Source organism: Ceratotherium simum, chromosome 4 (assembly GCF_057802395.1).
Source record: "Ceratotherium simum simum isolate JZ-2026a chromosome 4, ASM5780239v1, whole genome shotgun sequence".
NCBI classification, from domain to species: Eukaryota; Metazoa; Chordata; class Mammalia; order Perissodactyla; family Rhinocerotidae; genus Ceratotherium; species Ceratotherium simum.
Window position 1 is genome coordinate 3,009,129 of NC_141903.1, and position 20,963 is coordinate 3,030,091.

General features: G+C 39.6%; 1 protein-coding gene across 1 annotated transcript in view; it reads left to right on the plus strand.

Annotated features, from left to right (window-relative positions):
• Positions 1-20,963, plus strand: part of COL23A1 (collagen type XXIII alpha 1 chain) — a 324,150-nt gene that overhangs the window by 100,163 nt on the left and 203,024 nt on the right. The window lies entirely within an intron of this gene.

Genomic DNA, 20,963 nt, shown 5'->3' on the forward strand with positions numbered 1-20,963 from the left:
CCCACAGTTTTCCAGGCTATTAAAAATTGGTTTTGTATTTTCAGTGAGCAGTACCCATTCATCTTGCCACCAAGGAGCCCTTGCCTGGGTGGGATCACCTTGTGGCTAACCAGGCCCAGCGCCTGCTCGAGCCCAGTTTGGGAAAGCAGGAGACACAAGGGAGTGGCTGGTCACTTGGCCCCCTCTACCACCCAGACCCTCCTCTCAGCATGTGGGCAGTGGGCTGGCTTTGCCGCTGCAGCCCCTTGTGGTGGAAACAGCCGTTACTGTCAGGAGGGATGAGCAGGAGATGGCTTGGCCTGACTCTCAGCAGTGACCAGCCTGGGCACAGGCACTGCAGCTCTCTGGAGAGTCCCTTTGGCTGAAAGGTCAGGGGAAGTGACCCACCCCCGAGGGGCGAGGCAACACCAGGAATTCACCTCCTGGGCTGCAGCCAGTTCCCATCTCTGCACAATTGCATGGAAGGCACCTGGTCCTGCTGCCAAAACTGTGACGTGGCTTGTTTCTGCTCGCCAGCCTGTTAGAGAGCGGCCTTTCAAAGGTGGTGCCACCCAGACTTTCCCATGGGAAGTTCTCTTGTTTGTTTCCTTAAGTTAAAAAAATGCTGGTATGAACTGAGACACCCCATCCACAGGCCCCCAAAACTTGAGTGTCATCAAATAGGGGAAGGAATTCAGGGGAGATTTTAGGTCTCTGCCTTCCCTCCCCTGGTGGACTGCAAACCACATATCAGCAAGTCTGGGACTTCATTTTCCTCCCCATACATCCTCGTGACGTATGGTTGTAAAGTTGGTAAGACCTTTTATAAAATGTAAAGGGTAAAAAAAATGTCCATTACCCCCAACCGCCAATGGGAGCAGATATAAGGCAAGAGAAAGAAAGGAAACGGGTTCTGTGGGTGTGTCCATTTTCACCGGAGCATAAGGCAGTAGGTATCGGGTAGCTGTCAGCAGACTAGATGGTGGAGGGTTTTGGAAGGTCAGCTTTCTCAACAATCTGCATCTTAGAGGGAGAGATGATCACCCAGTGAACCTCCTTTCCCATGGCACCCTTTCTCAGAGCCTCTTCTGATAGCCCAAATTATGCTTCCTAGTTGGTATTAACAGGTTATTAGGATTGTTTTCTTCACTTGACAGAACTTTCCTTACAGGTTTTGTGTGTTGGCACAGACCCGGTGCCCATCGTAGCTAATGGTCATGGGGCCCCTCGCCTGGGACCACTCTGTCCCTGTGGTCTGGGGGCTCTCTCCCCGACCGGGAGGGGCACGCTGTGCTCATATTTGCAAAGGAGTTTTTTCTGCTTGGTTATTTTGCCCTTGGCGTAAAGAGTTGTGGGCTCTGTAAAGCCTTCTTGGCCTGAGAAGGTGCTTCTGTATTAGGTCCACTGTAGGCTGTTTATTTTATTAAGTCTGGGGATCTCTGCTCGGGGAGAGTCTCTGGGATCGTGGCAGTTCCAGAGACTGACTGTTGGAAGTGATTAGGCCAAAGCAGAAATAAACACACTGTGAACATAAAAACTTGGCTTTCCCTGACAAATTCCAAGTTAAATGCTTTTAAAAATGTATTTCTGTGATTATAAAGTAAGGCCTACTAATTGTAGAAAACAGAAAATATAAAGAAGGAAATAAAAACTAACCATTATACCACCATAAAGAGAGAACAATGGTTATTAACATTATGTTGAATTTTCTTCTTTGTGCCTCAGAATTCTTTGTGTGTGTGTAACAAGATTGAGAGAACACCCTATATTAATTCTGCAGCTTTTTCTGTCATCGCCATATCATGAGCATTTCTCCATGTCATTAAGTTGTTTTGAAAAAAATCTCATTTTAAAAATGTTTTTTTTAAATCTTTTATTATGGAAAAATTTCAAACATTTTACAGAAATAGTGAGAATAGTATGAACCCCAGGGATCAATCAACTGGTTTTCAACAATTATCAAATCATAACCAATCTTGTTGCGTCTAAACTCCCATCTATTAACCACCTGGATTATTTGGAAGCAGATTACAGACCTCATATCATTTTTTTTTTGATAACTATTTCAGTATAAATATTAAAAAGTCAAAGGCATTTTAAAAAACAACCAAAATGCCATTTATTATACCTAAAAAATTTTAAAGTTAGCAAGTACTTCATATCAATTAAATATCCAGTTGATGTTCAAGTTTCCCCAATTGTTTCGTAATTTTTTAATAGTTTGAATCAGGATCCAAATAAAGTTCATACATTGTGACTGTTTGATATGTCTGTTAAGTCTCTAATTTTACTCTATAGGTTCTGCCTCCTCTTTCATTTTTCCTTGCAATTTATTTATTGAAGAAACCAATCATTTGTCCTGCAGAGTTTCCCGCAGTCTGGATTTTGATGACTGCTTTCCTGCAGTGTCATTTAATATGTTCCTCTGCCCCTGTATTTCCTGTAAACTGGTGGGTAGATCGCCAGGCTTGCTGCGATTCAGGTTTGGTTTTTTTGGGTAAAAATACTTAATAAATGGTGGTGTGTGCTCCCCCAGGAAGCACAGGGTGAATGTGTCTCTTTTGTGATGTTAACGGCCATCGATGATCATTGCCCAGACCCATTATTTTATTAGGGATTTGTAAAATGGTGATATTCTAATTCTGCTCTTCTTCTTTATTAGTTGGAATACTTCTATAAAGAGAAACTGTTCCGTTACCCTGTGGCGAATTTCACTGAAGAATACCAGAATGCATGGGTTTTTTCCAATTACTTACCAATTTTCAAAATAGTGAGTTTGTTCCCTAGCATCCTCCAAAAGTGACCGCTGAGTTCCATTTTCAGTACCATTATGACCTCCTGCATTTAAACATGTTTGCTATATTTTAATCCATTGCACTTATTTTTATTGATGCTTGAGGGGGCCCATCTTTGGCCATTGGGAACCTCTTCAAGTTGACTCATGGGTTCTTTTGACGTGACCTTAGGAGTTTCTGATAGTTTCTTTGCTTTTACTATGACAAGATGGTCCAGAATCATCTTATGTATTCCTTTAAATTGGAAATATATAGAGACATAATCTGGGTGCTGTGGGTACCCATTGGTACTGGGTTGGTCATTTTATTTTAGGCCGTGTCAATGGACAGAACTAGAAAATGTTTGTTTTTGTTTTTAAGATAAAATGCATCCTGAGCACCTGCTGCTAATTTCTATTTAAACTCAGGGCTACAAAGTTTTTATTTAATAACATGATCTTTTTCTTGTGCTGAAAATCCTGACTCTCACAACACACACACACACTTGCTTTGTCCTATGATACACATGCAACCGTCTCAGAATAACAATATCACACTGCCTTCAACAACAGGATTACTAAACACAATTTAATTTGGGGTGAGGGGCATTTCTTTTGGTCCTTAAGGAAAACCTTTTTGATCAGGGTTATGATAGTCCCTATTTGAATTTTCTCTACTTTTGGACATTATGGTCACCTTCAAATTTTTACTATTATGAACAACACTGTGATAAACATTCTTACCTTTGACTTTTTTTTTTTCTGATGAGGAAGATTGGCCCTGAGCTAACATCCGTGCCCATCTTCCTCTATTTTGTATATGGGATGCCGCCACAGCATGGCTTGATGAGTGGTGCGTAGGTCCACGCCGGGCATCCGGGCCTGCGAATCTGGGATGCCCAAGTGGAGTGTGCGCACTTAACCACTACGCCACCGGGCTGGCCCCTCTGATCTGTTCTTTAGGCCAGACTTTTAGGAGTGACATGAGACGCTCAGAGATAGTGGCTGTGTCTAAGCCCCACGCACGGTGCCCAGAGGCTTTTTCAGAACGAGCTGTGCCTGGAAGGACTTGCGTCCCTGCACCCTGGTCAGCATTTCTCATTACGTTAATAATAATTCATGGTTCCATGTTACCAAACAGACTCAAACAATGGGCCTGAGGGTTTTCCTGTGTGGTTTTCTAGTTATTATCAGCCATGTGTTTATTAGACAGTTGTAGTTCTGTTTTGAATTGTCTTTGGGGTGAGGAATCAGGGAGTTTTTGTGTTTTTCTTACTGATTTGCAAGATATTTTTAATCTCTTCAGGACAACAATCCTTTGTTCTGTTTGCTGTGAATGTTTTTCTCACTCTGTCATTTGCTTTTCATTTTTTATGAGGTTTTTTGATGTATAAAATTTGAAAATTTTAAACTAATCAAATTTGTTGATCCTTCCTTGCTTTTGCGCTCAGAAAGTCCCACCTGCTATCAGTTAAACATTTGCCTCTCTTTCCTTCTCGTGTATAAAGGGCTTCATTTGTTTTTTCATCTTTGTTGTTTATTCCCTCTTATTACAAAAGGAATACATGTTTGCTGTAGAATTATAAAAGCTTATGGAAGATATAGAGTCTTCATTTATTTTTATACTTAACTCTTTTTAATCTGTAATTTATAATGATATATGGCATGAGGGGAAGATCTGACTTGAGGATCTTCCAAATAACTAGTGATCCCAACACCATTTGCTGAACAATCTCTTTTCTCCTGTATTGTACACAAAATTGTTTGGTACATGAATGTCTTTTTCAAAATCTGTACCAGTGCCAATTTGTCTTAATCCATATGATCGTGTGATACTCCTTAACAACTCAAGTCACTTTCTTGTTATTTTTCTTTTTCAAAAATGTCTTAGCTATTCTTGTCTGTTTATTCTTCTAAACACACATGAGAATTATTTTGTCAAGGTAAACCAATGACATATTGATTGGAATGGCTTTAAATGGAGTTTGGACTTTCTCCTGATGCTAGGGTGTGCTGAGCCGAGGCGAGTTTCAGACAAGGAGTGATGTATTGGGGTCTGTTTCCCATGGCTTCTCCAATCTGACCCCATGTGGGCATGCGTGGGAGATGCTGCAGCTGTCCAGGAGAAAGATGCTGGGGTCTTAGCTACGCAGTGGGGTCTGGCACAGAGGAATGGCACAGAGGAAGCACGTTACAGATAGGAAGGAGGGGATGATGTCATGCTTGGGTATGGAGACTGGAGAAGGAGGGAATTGAGGATGACCCCTTAGGCTCCTCCCGTTTGGTCACCTGGGTAGATGGTGGTGCTTCTCACTGAGACAGGATTAATGGCTCTAAGGTTCTGTGCTTCTGTGAGACCCTGAGCAGAAAGGTCTAGTGTAAGCCCTTGGTCTTCTTTGTCACCCTTACATTGATGGACTCACTAAAGGATTGCTCAGTGTTGAATTGTGTCCCCAAAGCATTTCTTGAAGTCCTAATCTCCAGTGCTTCAGAATGTGACTTTATTTGGAAACAGGGTAATTGCCGATGTGATTAGTTAAGATGAGGTCATATTGGAGTAGGGTAGACCCTTAGTCCAATATGAATGGTGTCCTTACTAGAAGAGAGAAGACGATGTGAAGACAGACACAGGGAGAACCATGTGATGGCAGAGGCAGATACTGGAGTGAGTCCCTCCTTCGTAGGAGCGAGAATGCGTTGTCTCTGGTTCTCACGTGAGTTGGGAAGCAGAAAGGGAATACCTGACGCTGAGCCCCTGCTGGGAGCCAGTCTCCTTAATCCTTAACAAGTTTGCTCATCTGAGCCTCACAATTCTGCAAAAGGGTGTTATTACCTCCATTTCACAGGTGAGGAGAGGGAGGCCCACAGACACTGAATGTCTTGCCCAAAGACTGCAGGCTGCTCCTCCTTCGAGGCTGAGCTGGGCGGCCCCTGCTTTTGCCATTGCTTGGCTGTGGGGTCCTGCTCTCGGACACACGTGTTTCAGCTGATGGCATGCAAGTCTGCTGGCCTCGGTTATTAGCACATTTGATAACCATAAAGAAAGTGCCCATTTGTTCGCTTTTCTGGTCTGAGCTGCTTTTTATAGACTTTTAAATTTAGAAACTGGTTTGAATGAGGTACTATAAAGAGCTTTTTTATTTCATGTCAGCAATTCTCAAACTGCCTGGATTTGTTAACCTAGTGTTTGAGGTGGGATTGCAGGGGAAGAGGGGCTGCATGTTAAAAAAAAAAAATCCTTTCAACTTCATCTGTGATCACTTGTCAGGGCTGTTACTTCACTACCCAAATGTGTTCGTTTGTAATCAGTGTTGTGCTCCACTGTATGGAGAGAGAGGGCTTGCCAAGACGAAGACAAATGTCTCCTTATTCTGAGAGTGTGACATTTGAACTTTACCATATTCTATAATTACCAGGCCACAATACTGATACCCGGCTCCTAAAAGGAAGCTCATGGAAGATTGGGGACAATTTTCTCTTTTATTTTAATATCTCTAGTCCAGCACAAGCATGACATAGAGGAGGCTTTGAGAGTCAATATGGAATTGTGGTGAGAAGCAAGCCAGACTGCCTGAGTTTGAATCCCTCCTCTGCCATTACCAGAGAAAAAGTGGGTGGCTGTGGGCAAATCATTTCACCTCACTGTGCCTCAGTTTCATCATCTGTAAAATGGGAATAACATCCATCAATATCATCATCATCTTTGCCTTTGTCTTTATCATGGTGAGTCGGTTAATTAAACAATTGAACTGGCCCCACATAAGTATACCGTGGCCCAGTCTAGAATCCTGCTAGCTCTGTGCCCTGGGATTCTATCAAAGTTGAAACTTTTTAATGAAGGAGCATATTCCATGACCAAGGCTTGGGTGCTTGACGATGAATGTTGCAATTAATGGAATTGAACAGAATTCTAAATCCAGACCACAGTCTCCCACAGCCCTTATAACAGCACCACATACACAGGAAGCAGTACCAGAAAGTGAGTGGTTCAGTGAGATAAGAAGAAAAGTTCTCCAACATGTTTGTTTTTTTAAGAGCTGAAAAAAATTTAATAGGTAATCCATTCACATGGTTGAAAAATGTTGACATATGTAGGGTGTACTGTGTATACTGTTTCTAGACACCCAGCCATCTTCCCCACAGGACACCAGCACATTAGTCGTATTCAGTATCCCTCCAGAGATGCTTTTTACATATATAAATGTACATCTGTATGTGCATCTCTTTTCCTTACTTTTTTACAACACACAAGCACAAAGCACACACTGCTCTGCACCTGTTTCCTTCCCTTAACAGGAGTCTTGGACATCTTTCCCCATTAGTATATCCAGAGCTTCCTTATTCTTTTTGCTCGCTGTAGATTATCCTTTGCATGGATGTGCCTGGTTTCTTTCCCTACTCGTGGACATTTACGTTGTGTCCACTCTCTGCCCATTACAAACAATACCATGGAATAAATTCATGTGTCCGTCATTCCCATATATATAATACATCCATCTGATCAGTGCCTAGGGAAATCGTGGGTCAAAGACATCCACGTTGCTAATTTTGACACATTGACTGCCTGTTATCGAGGTGGCACCATCTTACGCTCCTGGTTACACCTTCACCTCAGTGTGTTGTCAGGCCTTGGGTCTGGGCCATTCTCGTGAGTAAGATACAGTATCTCAGAGAAGTTTGAATTTGCTGCGCTCTTGTTATGAGTGTGGTTGGACATCTTTTCCTTTTCTATAAATTGTTTCACCATAGCTTTTGTTTCCCTTGGATTGTGGGGCTTTTTCCTAACAATTTGTATGAGCTCGTTGTGTATACACAGAGAAGTAAGCTCTTTGTCTCTGATGTGAGTTGAATATATTTCTTCCCTGTGTGTCATTCGTCTTTTGATTTTGCTTATGGTCGTTTTTAGATATGCAGACATTTCATCAATCTTTTCTCTTCTGACTGCCGGATACTGGATGGAAATATCCTCACCACTCTGAGTCTAAAATAATTTCCCTTGATTTCTCTTAGACCATTCTATGGTCTCATGCTTACCTTTAAATCTTTAATCTATTTGGAATTTATCCTGTGTAAAGTATGAGATGTGAATTCAGCTTTTTTTTTAAGATGGCTACCCAGTTGTTCCAATTGTTTGTTGAATATTGCATCTTTTTCACATTGGTTTGAGATGTCACCTTTCTCATAAATTAAATTCTTGTACATAGTTTTGTCTATTTTTTGGACTTTTTATTATGTTCTATTGATCTTTCTATTTATATGTCAATGCCACCTTTAGTTACTGAGACTTTATAATACATTTTAATATGTGATGGGGCTAATCCTGCCTTGTTACACTTCTTTTAAAAATTTTCCTGGCTAGTCTTGCATGTTTAGCTTTCCATATGAACTTCAGAATAAGTTTGCCTACTTCAAAGAAACATCCTGTTGGTGTTTGTGTGTGCATGGACTGTGCTAAATTTATAGCTTAACATAGGAAGAATCAACATCTTTATGGTGTTGAGTTTTCTTGTCTGAGAACATGGCATGCTTCTGCAATAGTTCAAGTCTTCTTCTGAATCTCTTAGAAGACTTAAGCTTCTTCTTCATCTAGATATTGTAAATTTCTTATTAAATTTATTTCTAGCTATCTTGTATTTTAGAATAGGATAGGATAGAATAAAACAATACAAATAGGATCTTTTCTTCCATTATATCTTAAACTTGATTATTGTTTTTATATAGGAAAGCTATTGATTTCTATATTAATTTTTATGCCATCATATTACTGAATTTTTTCATTGTTTCTGATCCTTTTGGGATTTCCAGGTAAATAGTTATATCAAGGATCAGAGTGTTTTGAGATAAAATTCAGGTAGTGAAGGAAAATAGTTAATAATTTTACTGATTAACAAGAAAACTGGGAATTAACTGATCTTCTGTTCTCCTTTGGGGGATTGTATCTTGAAAATACCAGTTCTTAAAATGTAAGTAGTTCTTCAATAGATTTAAAAATTTCCCCTTTTTTCCCTTTTTAACAAAAAAACTTGCTTTGAAAGCAAAGTCAGTGTAATGGAACTTGAAAATTGAGTTCTGACAGGATTTGGTTTTAATAAAATAGAGATCTGTAATTCCTTGTGCTACTTGTGCTCAGAGTTAACTTTGACTTAAGAAATAGTATGTTCTCAAAAATAATTCGGTAGAAAGAAAAAGTACCTAACCTAGAGGAAGGACCCAGCACAGAGTAACAGAAGGAGCCCTGGCTCTGTTGCCAATTCATTGTAATGTTGCCCACCTCCTTGGGGCTCAGTTCTCTTGTCTGTACAGTAGGACCAACGACAACTACCTGACAGAGTTGTTGTGAGGAATCAGATGAGATCACGTATAATGAGAGCACCTAGCACACTGCATGGCGCATGGCTTATGTGCAACAAATGGTGGCTGTTTTATTAATATATCTATTAATTTAAGTCACTTTTGGTGTGTTAAGATTCAGATTAGGCTTCTATAACATAGACCACCAAATACTGTAGTTACAAGATGGAAATGTATTTTCCTCTTGTATAACAGGGCAGGCACTGGTATAGTGGCCCAGGGGTATTGGAGACCTGAGTGTCTAACGTTCTGCGGCTCTACCATCTCAACATTTGGCATCATCTCATGGTCCCAGATAGCTGCTCCAGCGCTCACCATCACATCATCACTCAACTGGACAGGAAGCAAGAAAGGGAAGGGGGTGCCTGTACCTTCTCTTTAAGGCCACACCCTGGAAGCTGCTCACGTTACTTCCACTCATATGCCGTTGGCCATAAACTAGTCATGTGGCCACACCTAACTGCAAGGGAACCTAGCAAGTGTAGGGTTTACGCTCTTGTAAAATGCTTGTTACTGTAGAAGAAGAGGAGCGTGCACTTCGGGGACTCCCAGTTAGCAGTTGGAGCCATGCTTGGTATATGAAAACGGCACTTCCTGCATACACCAGACGGCCACACACCTGGGCCTGCTTGTGACCTGTTTTGGTGGGGGGAGTGGGGGCGTTGCAGGAGTGGGAGGGGCTCACGATCTGGTATTTTGCCTTATTTGACTGTAGGCCCCGAGGGTGTGTAATTACTATGTGCAGATCAGCCTCACTTGTTCTCTGGGGCTTGCTTTAGGAGGCTGCCGTTTCATGGTCAGTGGATCTTAGGGTGATGAGGTATAACCTGGACTCAGGTATCTTGATGTTTGCTGAGGTGTGGCAGACTGTTGCTGGAGGTCAAACCTTGACCTTCTGTGTAACCATCTCAGTGCCTGGACAGTGCCAGGTGCACAATAGGTGCCCATCAATGTTGGTTGACGAGTACTAGACTGATTCTAGTGAAAGGATCGTTTGGACACAACCAACAGAGCTCAGTTCATATCACTTCTTAACAGTGCTGGATGTGACCGTGTGCCAATGATTTTATCTCAGGAGTTGGAGAAGGGGATGCTTTATGTATAAATCTTCTTAGCAACTTATTAAGAGCATACAACAAAAGCTTCCCTGTCTCTCAGGCCACTTCTCTAATTAGGAAAAATAGTAAGGAAAAAGCTGGGGGCGGGTGGGGGCGCTGCGGCGTCTTTCGAGTTTGAAAGCTGTGTTTAGTCCGGGACAGTTGTGCCTTTAATTATCCTGTCTGAGTTGCCTTTAATGAGCATTATTTTTAATGCTTCCATTTCAAAGGGGGAAAAAAAGTGCTTTTTGCATCCAAGCGTATAAAACAGCTTTATTCAGTAAGTTCGAAAGACAGAGTCATTGCTGTTGGCTCTGTAGGAACTCTGAGCCAGAAACCTCATGTCAGAGTCCTGGCCAGAGGGCTAATGGCCAGTCGCTATCAGGGAATCACAGGATTCAGGCTGGCCTGGGTCCCCCTCTTCCCATGACCATCTCCCACTGGCAGACATGTGGGAAAACAGTGCTGGACACGGGACAAGCAGGACCAGCCTCCCGAGAGCCTGACACTTCCTCAGCTGAGTTCTGACTGAAGTGCCGTGCACACTGTGCCCTTTGCTCCAGGTTCAGGCGTCACCATCAGCTCAGTGCCGCCACTGCAAGCCTGGGGCAGTCCCGTTAGCCCTGTCTGCCCCACATCCCGAGCGTTCCCACCAGGCCAGGGGACAGTGTCTCTACCTCACCTCAGACCCTTCACAATTTTTTCTTCCATCTTATTCTCCTTCTTTCCACCTGACTTACTTTTTCTTCTTTTTCTGCTCTGTATATAATTTTTTAAAAGAATAAAAGTAATATAACTACATTTGGAAAACAGAAAAAAGGAAGAAATAATCATGTATAATTCTGCATCCTAACAGCCATCATTAATTTTTATACATCTCCTTGTAATATTTTTTAATTGTAAGCATAATTATTCTTATAATCATAATTATAGCTTATAAACAGTCTTTTATCTTGGTTTTCTCTCAACATGTTAATAAGCCCTTTCCTAAAAATTCTGTCCAGTTGTTCAGAAGATGTATCATATTTTATTTTACCACTCTCCTATTATAAGATGCTCTGGTTGGCTTCTAATTTGTCACCTTTACAGATAGTGTTGCAGTGAACATTTTCATTTTCATGTGCATAACTTTTTCAGTATTTTGAACTATTTCTTTGGGATAGATGCAGAAAGTCAAAGGAAATGAAGTTTTATAGCCTTTGAGATTGCGAAATTGATGTTCAGGAATTGTATATCAATTTGTAATGCTATAAGCAAAATTTGAAAATGTCAGTTTCATAGCACCTATAACAGCAGTGCGTGTCATGATTTTTCTAAATTTTTTCCTGTTTTGAAAAGGTGAAAATTATACATGAAAAATTTTTTTTCTTATTATTGGAAAAAGTAATACATATTTGTTTTATCAAATTTAGAGAAGCCAAAAGAAAATTTAAAATCGGCTATAATCTTGCCTCAGCGCACCGTAAACACTTGAAGGAGAGTGTCTATCTATCTCTATCCTATCTGAATTTTTTTTTTAATGTATATATAATTTCTTTCCCAGTCATTCCTTTTCCAGTCATTTTCTTTTTCTCTTTATTTCCTTTTTAAAAAATTCAATAAAACTTTTTTGCATGATAGTTTTATGCTGTGTGAATATCTTCTTAAGACATTAAATATTCTTTTCACAAAATTCCCCATTCTGGGAAATTTAGATTATTTTCAATTTTGTGCTATCTGAAATAATATTGTATGACCATATTTGTAACTAAATCTTTGCACATATTAAGACTCATGTATGTAAGAACACCCCCTGACGTGGCTTCTGAGCTGGGTATTTGTTATAATGTTAAAAACGATATATTGGGAAATTTTTAGGTAAAAATCTATGTTGTTTAACTTGGAATTCATGTAATTAAAAAGGTGAAAGACTTTTTCATGTGCTTGTTGAACAGTTCTTCCTTGGTGAATTGTTTGATCTGTTACTTTTTTCTCTTTTCCATTAGATATTTCAGCTTTTTTTCTATATTACAAAATATTTTTCTGTTTTTCAGCTGATGTCCAATTTGATTTATTCTGGTTTTGTTTTTGTTTTTGTTTTTGAAATCTAAATCTTCTCCTTCAAGTCATTTGTCTTTGATGTCCTATCCTAGAAAGGTCTTTTATACTCCCAACATCACAAATATTTTCTTCTAGTACTTCTAAGGTTTAATTTTCTACACTTAAATCTTTAAATTCACTATACTTCCTCTTGACACATGTTAAATGTGGATTCTGATCAACTTTTCCTCTCCAAATAGGTAGCAAGTAGTTCAAAATGGTTATGTCATAGAAATCACTACTTGGCTGCCTTAGATGTCAATGCTTTTCAAGTTAATATATACATTATGTGCAATTTCTATCAAAATCTTAATGACATCTTTTGGGAATTTGACCAAATGAGTCTAAATTTCATCTAGGAGAATAAACATTTAAGAACAGCCAAGAAAATTTTAAAAAGAAAAAGCTTAAAGAGGAGAGACTTAGGTTATCAGATATTAAAATATATTATAAAGCCATAGTAATGAAAACGAAAATAGCATGTTACCAGTATAGGAAAAGACAAATCAATGAAACAATAGAAATTTCTGAAACAGGATATAAAGGATATAAAATAATTTAGTACAGCATACCATTGGAGTGAAATATTTCAGATCAGTGAGAAAAGGAAGGATTGTTAAGTGAATGAGTTTGACAACATTAAGAGTTATACTAGTAAATTTTACAATATTGAGCCATTCTTACAATTCTATAATAAATACTTCTTGGATGTCATGTATTATTCTTTTAGTCTGTGTTTAAATTGGATTTGCTGGTGTTTTATTTAGTTTGTTAGGTATCTATAATCCTAAGTGACACTGGTCCATTTAGCTATAAAGTTAGGGTATCAGAACTGAGTTTGTGACCTGATGTCCCCAAGCCTCCTTCTCCCTGTCCGTTATCTTACCAGGAGTCCAGAATCTTCCCCATCTCCCAGCATTTCAAGAGTCCGTCTGTTCTCTGCCTTCTCGCTACACTCCCTGGCTCCCTGCCTCCACCTTGGTGTCTGCTCCGTCTCTTGTCTTCATAACAGCCACAGTGATTTGTTTTTACACAAATGTCTATTTATTAAGTTTTATAATCAGTAAAAGATTGTGTAAGTTGCTTGATTAGTTGGGGTTTTTTTGTTTGTATTTGTTTTTATTAGTGGGGTAAAACACACAACATAAAATTTACCATTGTACCTGTTTTAAGGCATACAATTCTGTGGCAGTAAGTATATCACGGTGTTTTACAACCATTACCATTATGTAGTTCCAGAACTTTTTTAACACCCCAAGTGGGAATCCCATACCTATTAAGCAGTCACTCCTCATTCCTCCTATCTCCAGCTCCTGGCAACTGCTAGTCTGCTCTCTGTCCCTATGGATTTGGCTAAATCTGGATTTTTCATATAAATGGAATCATACAACATATGTCCTTTTGTGCCTTGCTTATTTTACTTAGCATAATATTTGCAAGGTTCATCCACGTTGTAGCGTGTATTAGAACTTCATTCCTTTTATGGCTGAATAATATTCCATTGTATAAATAAGCCACATTTTGTCTATCCGTTCATTCATTGAAGGACATCTGGGTTAATTCCACTTTTTGGCTATGGTGACTAGAGGTGCTGTGAACATTTGTGGACAAGTATTTGTTTGAGTATCAGTTGTTGAGGGAGGAATGGAGTTGCTGAGTCATATGGTAATTCTATATTTAACTTATTGAGGAACTGTGAGACTGTTTTCCAAAGCAGCCGAACCATTTTGTATTCCCACCAGTGATGTATGAGTGTTCCAATTTATTCTACATCCTTGTCAACACTTGTTATTTTCTTTAAATTATGGCCATCCTGGTGGTTGTGAAGTGGCATCTCATTGTTTGGATTTGCATTTCACTAACGACTAATACCGTTGAGCATCTTTTCATGGGCTTGTTGACCATTTGTATATCTTGGTTGGAGAAATGTCTATTCAAATTCTTTGCCTATTTTTAATTGTGTTGTTTTTGTTGTTGAGTTGTAAGAGTTTTTAATATATTCTGAATACTAGACCTTTATGAGATAATATGATTTGTGAATATTTCTCTCATTCTGCGGGTTGTGTTTTCACTCTCTCGATAGTGTCCTTTGATGCACAAAAGTTTTTAATTTTGATGAAGTCCAATTTATCTATTTTTTCTTTGGTTGCTTGTGCTTTTGGTGTCATATTTAAGAGACCATTGCCAAATCCAAGGTCATGAAAATTTTCCCTTGTATTTTCTGCTAAGAAACATAGCTAAATTTAGCCCTTAAATTTAGGTCCTTAAATTTAGGTCTTTGATCCATTTTGAGTTAATTTTTGTATATGGTGTGAGGTAAGGGTCCCACTTCATTCTTTTGCATGTGGATATTCAGTTCTCCCACCACCATTTGTTGAAGAGACAGTTCTTTCCCCATTGAATGGTCTTGGCACCCTTGTTGGAAATCAGTTAACCATGGATGTATGGGTTTATTTCTGGACTCTCAATTCTGTTCCTTTGATGTGTATGTCTATCCTTATGCCACATTGCTTGATTACTGTAGCTTTGTAGTAAGTTTTGAAATTGGGAAGTATGAGTCCTCCAAGTCAATTCTTTGTTTTTCAAGATTGTTCTGGCTATTTGGGGTCCCTTGCAATTCCATATGAATTTTAGGCACAGCTTTTCCATTTCTGCAAAAGAGGCCATTGGGGTTTTGATAAGGATTGTATTGAATCTGTAGATCACTTTGGGGAATATTGCCTTGTTAACAATATTAAGTCTCCCAATCCATGAACACAGGATGTCTTTCCACTTATTTAGGTATCCTTAATTTCTTTTAGCAATGTTTTATGGTTTTCAGTATTCAAGTCTTGTACCTCTTTGGCTAAATTTATTCCTAAGTATTTTATTCTTTTTGATGCAATGTAAATGGGATTATTTTCTTAATTTCCTATTTGGATTTTTTATTGCCAGTATACAGTAATAATCTTGTGTCCTGAAATTTTGCTAAATTTATTAGCTCTAACAGTTTTTTGTGGGTTCTTTAGGATTTTCTATATATAAGATCATGTCCTCTATGAATATAAATAATTTTACTTCTTTTCCAGTTTAGATGCTTTTTATTTCTTTTTCTTGCCTAATTACTCTGGTTAGAACTTCCAGTATATGTTGATTAGAAGTGGCAGAAGCAGGCATCCTTATCTTGTTCTTGATCTTAGGCGGAAAGCTTTCTTTCACCGTTGAGTGTGATGTTAGCTGTGGGTTCTTCATATATGCTGTTTATCCTGTTAAAGAAATTCCCTTCTATTCCTACTTTATTAAGGGGTTTTATCATGAAAAGGCATTGGATTTTGTCAGATTCTTTTTCAGGATCAGTTGAGATGATCAATGTTTTTTTCCTTCATTCTATTAATGTAGTGTGTTACATTGATCAATTTGTGTATGTTGAACCACCCTTCCATCTCGGTATAAATCCAAGTTTTTCATGATGTATAACCATTTTAATATGTTACTAGATTCACTTTGTTAGTATTTTGTATTTACGTCTGTATTCATAAAGGTTATCAGCTTGTAGTTTTCTTTTCTTGTGATGTTTTTGTCTGGCTTTGGTAGCAGAGTAAGGCTGGTCTCATAGAGTGAAGTAACTGTTCCCTCCTCTTCTATATTTTGGGAGAGTTTGAGAAGAATTGATGTTACATGGTGGTCTTTTAAAAGCACAATCAGATCACCATACTCTTGGGTTTAAAACCCTGTCCTAATTTCTTATCAGAATTCCAAACATTGCCCACTAGACCCAGAGCGTGCTTGCTCCTCATTTCCTGCTCTGCTTCAGCCACACTGGCCTACATCACTTTTCACATCACTTATTCTCAAATAGAAGGAAACCTGAAACCCCTTCACTGCACATAGGCTGGGAAGCTCTCCTCTGACCCATCAAACCCTTTACTGCCCCAGGGCCTTGGCACATGCTCTTCCCTCTGCCTTCCAGATTTCTTCTTACACAGTTTCACCTACCTAAGTGTGACTCATCCCTTGAGGAGCCTGTCTAAATCACCAACCTACATGTAGTAGTTTAGGTTCGCTCTGGTTATTCTCTTTTATAGTACTTTGAACTTCTCCTTTATAACAGTAACCTCTATTGTAACTAATTATTGGTAGGGAGCACAAGCTAGCTGCTTCTGGGGTCTCTGGGGAGATACTGTAACTAATTATTGATGTTATTTTTTATTTATTCCTGTCTTCCCCACAGACCCTTGGTACCGTGGTGGCAGGTGCCGTGTCTGTCTTTAGTTCACCGCTAAAACTCAGTGCCTGGCCAAGTGTCCTTCACATGGTAAACACTTGATAAATATTTACCCAAAGTATGAAGAATGGCAATAGCTTAGTAAATGGAACTGGGAAGCTTTCTATATTTCTTAAGGTATGAAAAAGTTTAAAGTAGTTAAAAATTGTTCCTTAAATGGCTCAAGCAACATGCTTAAAACACCAGTTGAACCCTGGGCTGGTCAGTTTGAGTAATTCCTGTTTTTCTTTAAAAAACATTTTTTTGAGTTGTCTGTAATGTTATCTTACAATGTTTTCCAGTCTCCCGTATCTCTAATCTCTGCTGGTAAGTACAGTAATTTTGTTCTGTTTATTTTTGATTAGGCTTTCCAAAAATATGTATGTTTTATTTCCCTGTAATTGAAGCTTTTATTTTCTTTTGGATCTAAGCATTTTTTAAATAGGAGTCGTTTTTAAAATTTCTAAGCTATTTTTATATTTAAACTTTATTATTTACTTCTAGTTGTATAGCCTAATGGTCAGCCTATGTACATTCTGATTTGGAACTATATTGTGACCTAATGTATGGCCACTATACAAATATATTATGTTAAAATATAAAGAAAATGTCAATAAATTCCCCAAAATATCAAGGTAGGTCTCTTTTTATTAATTTTACCCAGGACACAGTGAGACCTTTTGAGTTTAAGACTCAGGGAAGTCTGTTGAGTATCTTTCATAGTTAGTTTTCCTCTGTTCTCTGCTTCTGAATATGTGAGGGTGTGTATTAGATTTTTCCTCATATGTCTTATTTTTGGAATGAGAGGCAAATGAGATGAGATGGTGAGACAGTACAGTTCAGTGGCATGACATAAGGCAAATTATTTAACCTCTTTATGCCTCAGTTTCCCCATCTGTGAAATGGGGATAATACAGTGCCTACCTCGTGTGAGAAGGAAAGGAGTACACAGCACTTAGCAGGCCCTGGTGCGACACACATGCTCCTAAACGTTCTTGCTGCTGGTCTCTGAGAAGAGGGCATCGTTCGGCTGGTGTTGGTGCCTCCAGCTCAGAGCAGGAGCCCCGTGGGCTGGGGACCCAGAGCTGGGGGCAGGGGAGGCATGTGCTGGCTGGTGCTGTGGTCTCAGGGGCAGAGGGGTGTGGTGAAGCTGGTTCTGTAAGCATAAGTGGAATGCTTTGGCTGTAAGTGACAGAAAACCTGACTTACAATGCCTCAAACAAGTAGGAGTTTCTTTTCTCACATGACCAGAATTCTGGAGGCAGGTGGTTGTTGGAGTTGTTTGACAATGCCGTCGGGGCCCCAAGCTCTTCCTGCCCCACCGTCCTTAGTGTGTTGGCTCTTGATCTCATACTGGTATTCCCGTGGCCCCAGGATGACTGCTCCACGCCCAGGCGTTATGTCCTCGTAGAAGGGGTGGGCAAAAGGCCTTCTTCCGGCGGAGTTTTGTCTTTCATGCAGGGAGGTTGCCCCCACCCCCTGCACAACTGTCTCCGGCCCATCCAAGGAGGATGAACCAGCCATGATTCAATCCTAGGTCTGGGTCTGGGGTGGGGACCTACCCTTTATGAAACTGAGGCATCTCCATGGCCTCCCTGACCAAATCGAGTGCAGTTAGTGAGGAAGAAGGAGGTACATGGTTGTTGGGTAGATATTTGAACACGGTTGGTGACTTTTTCAGAATGCAACTGTGCGTCTAGTACACAAGGATATCACGAGAGACTTTTTCACCTGCCTGTATTAATCCTCGGTCCAGATGTGAGAGACGGGGGAGCGTTCTGGTTACATTATGCGCGTGACGTTCCCCTCACTGTCGAGAAACAAAACGTGGCTTATTTGTAATGATTTGTCCTTAAGGAGCCATAGCACCTCCAGAACTCACCACTGTCTGACTCGGGAGCCTTGTGCCTGATGGGTTTGTTCATTCTGCAATTCCCATAGCCCTCTCTAGCTTTACATCCTCCCTTTCAGAATCACCTCTGAGTCAAAGAGCAAGGTAAACGATGAAGACTTTAAGTGGAGTTGCTCTTTTCATTGAGATCCAACAGGTAAAAACGGCCACCTCCACGTCCTTGTTCTAGGACTAGGTTGCTGTCAGTTGGTTTTAGTAGTAAAATTCCTTGGATAAGGTATAAGAAAGCCCGTGCTATGCTGGAACCCAGCAAGAGAGGTGTTTTACAAGTGGTGTGCATGCAAGGAGGAGTAATCATTTGTTTGATTAATTCAGTGTTTATTGGCCTCCTGCTATGTGCCATCACCATGCTGAACTTGATGAGGGTTAAAAGATGAATGAAAGGCAGCTGTTACAGCAAGGAGAATGCTGGATGTGGAGGTAGGAGTCGTAGATGTAAGACTAAGCCTCTTAATTTCTCCATCCTCCAGTTTTCTTGACAGTAAAATGGGGATAGTAATATCTACCTCCTAGTGCTGTTGTGAAAATTAAAGATGATGATGTATGTGAACTTACCTTGAGTAGTGCTGGCACTGACTGGGCATTCAAAGCATGTGAGATGAATCTGCGTTAATTGAATAAAATGCAGTCCATACCCTCATGGAGAGATAACACATATTTAAATAGCATTATCCATGGTAGAAAGTAATAGATGCCATGCTTAAAACTTTCTGCCCATGCAAGATGGTTCAGCATTCTAAAATCAATTGATGAAACCCACCATATTAACAAATAAGAAAAACCACATGATCATATCAATAGATGCAGAAACAGCATTTGATAAAATTTAACAACCATTCACAATAAAAATTCTTAGCAAACTAGAAGAGAAATAGAAAGGAACTCTCAGAAATAGAAGGGAGCCAAAGGTGAATCTCTAAAGGTCTTATTTCATTTATGTGACATTCTGGAAAAGGCAAAACTATAGTGGTGGTCTCCAGGGGTTAGGGGTGGGGGGATGGTATGACCAATAAAGAAAATCTACAGAAACCTACAGCTAGCATCATACCTGATGGTGAAAGACTGAATGCTTTTTCCTGTAATCAGGGAAGTATTCCTATTGAATATTGTGCTGGAAGTCCTAGCAAGTGCAATAAAGTAAGAAAAAGAAATTAAAGGCATTTGAGTTGGAAAGGAAGAAATAAAATATTCCATATTTATAGATAACATGATTGTCTACACAGAAGATCCAAAGGAACTCTCAAAAAAATAAAAAAGCTCTTGGAACTAATAAGTGAGTTGTATCACAGGATACAAGTTCAACATAAAAAAGTCAAAAAATCAATCATATTTCTATTCACTAGCAATAAACAATTGGAAACTGAAATTTAAAAGCAGCCTCATTTACAGTACTCCCTCCTAAATGGAGACATTTAGTTGTAAATATAACAAAATACGTGCAGGATCTGTATGCTGAAAACTACAAAATGTTGATGAAAGAAATCAAAGAAAAACTAAATAAATGGAGAGACATACCCAGTTCATGAATTGAAGATTCAATGTAGTTAAGATGTCAATTGACCCCAAAGTGATCTATAGATTTAATGCAATCCCAATCAAAATCCAAGCAGGATTCTTTGTAGATATCAACAAGCTTATTCTGAAATTTATATGGAACGGCAAAGGAACTAGAATAGGGCAAACAATTTTGAAAAAGAAGAACAAAGTTGGAGGATTCACACTACACAAGATGGGGTAATATTTGCAAAAGGAGAGTCACATTGTTCAGTGGACCAGCATAGAGAACCCAGAGACAGACCCAGGCAGATAGAGTCAGCTGATTTTTGACAAAGGGGCAAAGGTAATTTATTGAGGAAAGGACAGTGATTTCAACAATGGTGCTGGAATAACTGGATGTCCATGTGCAAGAAAAAGTGAACCTCAGCCTAATTCCATATCCAAATGTTAAATCAAAATGAGTCAGAGATGTGAATGTAAAACATAAAACTCTTAGAAGAAACCATAGGAGAAAATCTGTGTGAGGTTGGGTTAGGCAAAGAGTTCTTAGAGATGACAACCAAAAGCGCTGTCCTTTTTTTTTTTTTTTTTTTTTTTTTTTTTGTGAGGAGATCAGCCCTGTGCTAACATCCGCCAATCCTCCTCTTTTTTTGCTGAGGAAGACGGCCCTGGGCTAACATCTATGCCCATCTTCCTCCACTTTATATGGGACGCCGCCACAGCATGGCTTGCCAAGATGTGTGTCGGTGCGCGCCTGGGATCCAAACCAGCGAACCCCAGGCCGCCGCAGCGGAGCGCGCGCACTTAACCGCTTGCGCCACCCGGCCGGCCCCCATTTTTTAAAAAGTGATAGGTTGGACATAAACCAAAATTTAAAACTTTTGTTCTGCAAGGGGCATTCTGCATAGAATGAGAAGACAAGCTGCACACTGGGAGAAAATATTTACAAATCACCCAACAAGGGACTTGTATCAAGAATATATAAAGAACTCTCAGATTCAACAATAAGAAAACAAAGAACCTAATAAAAAA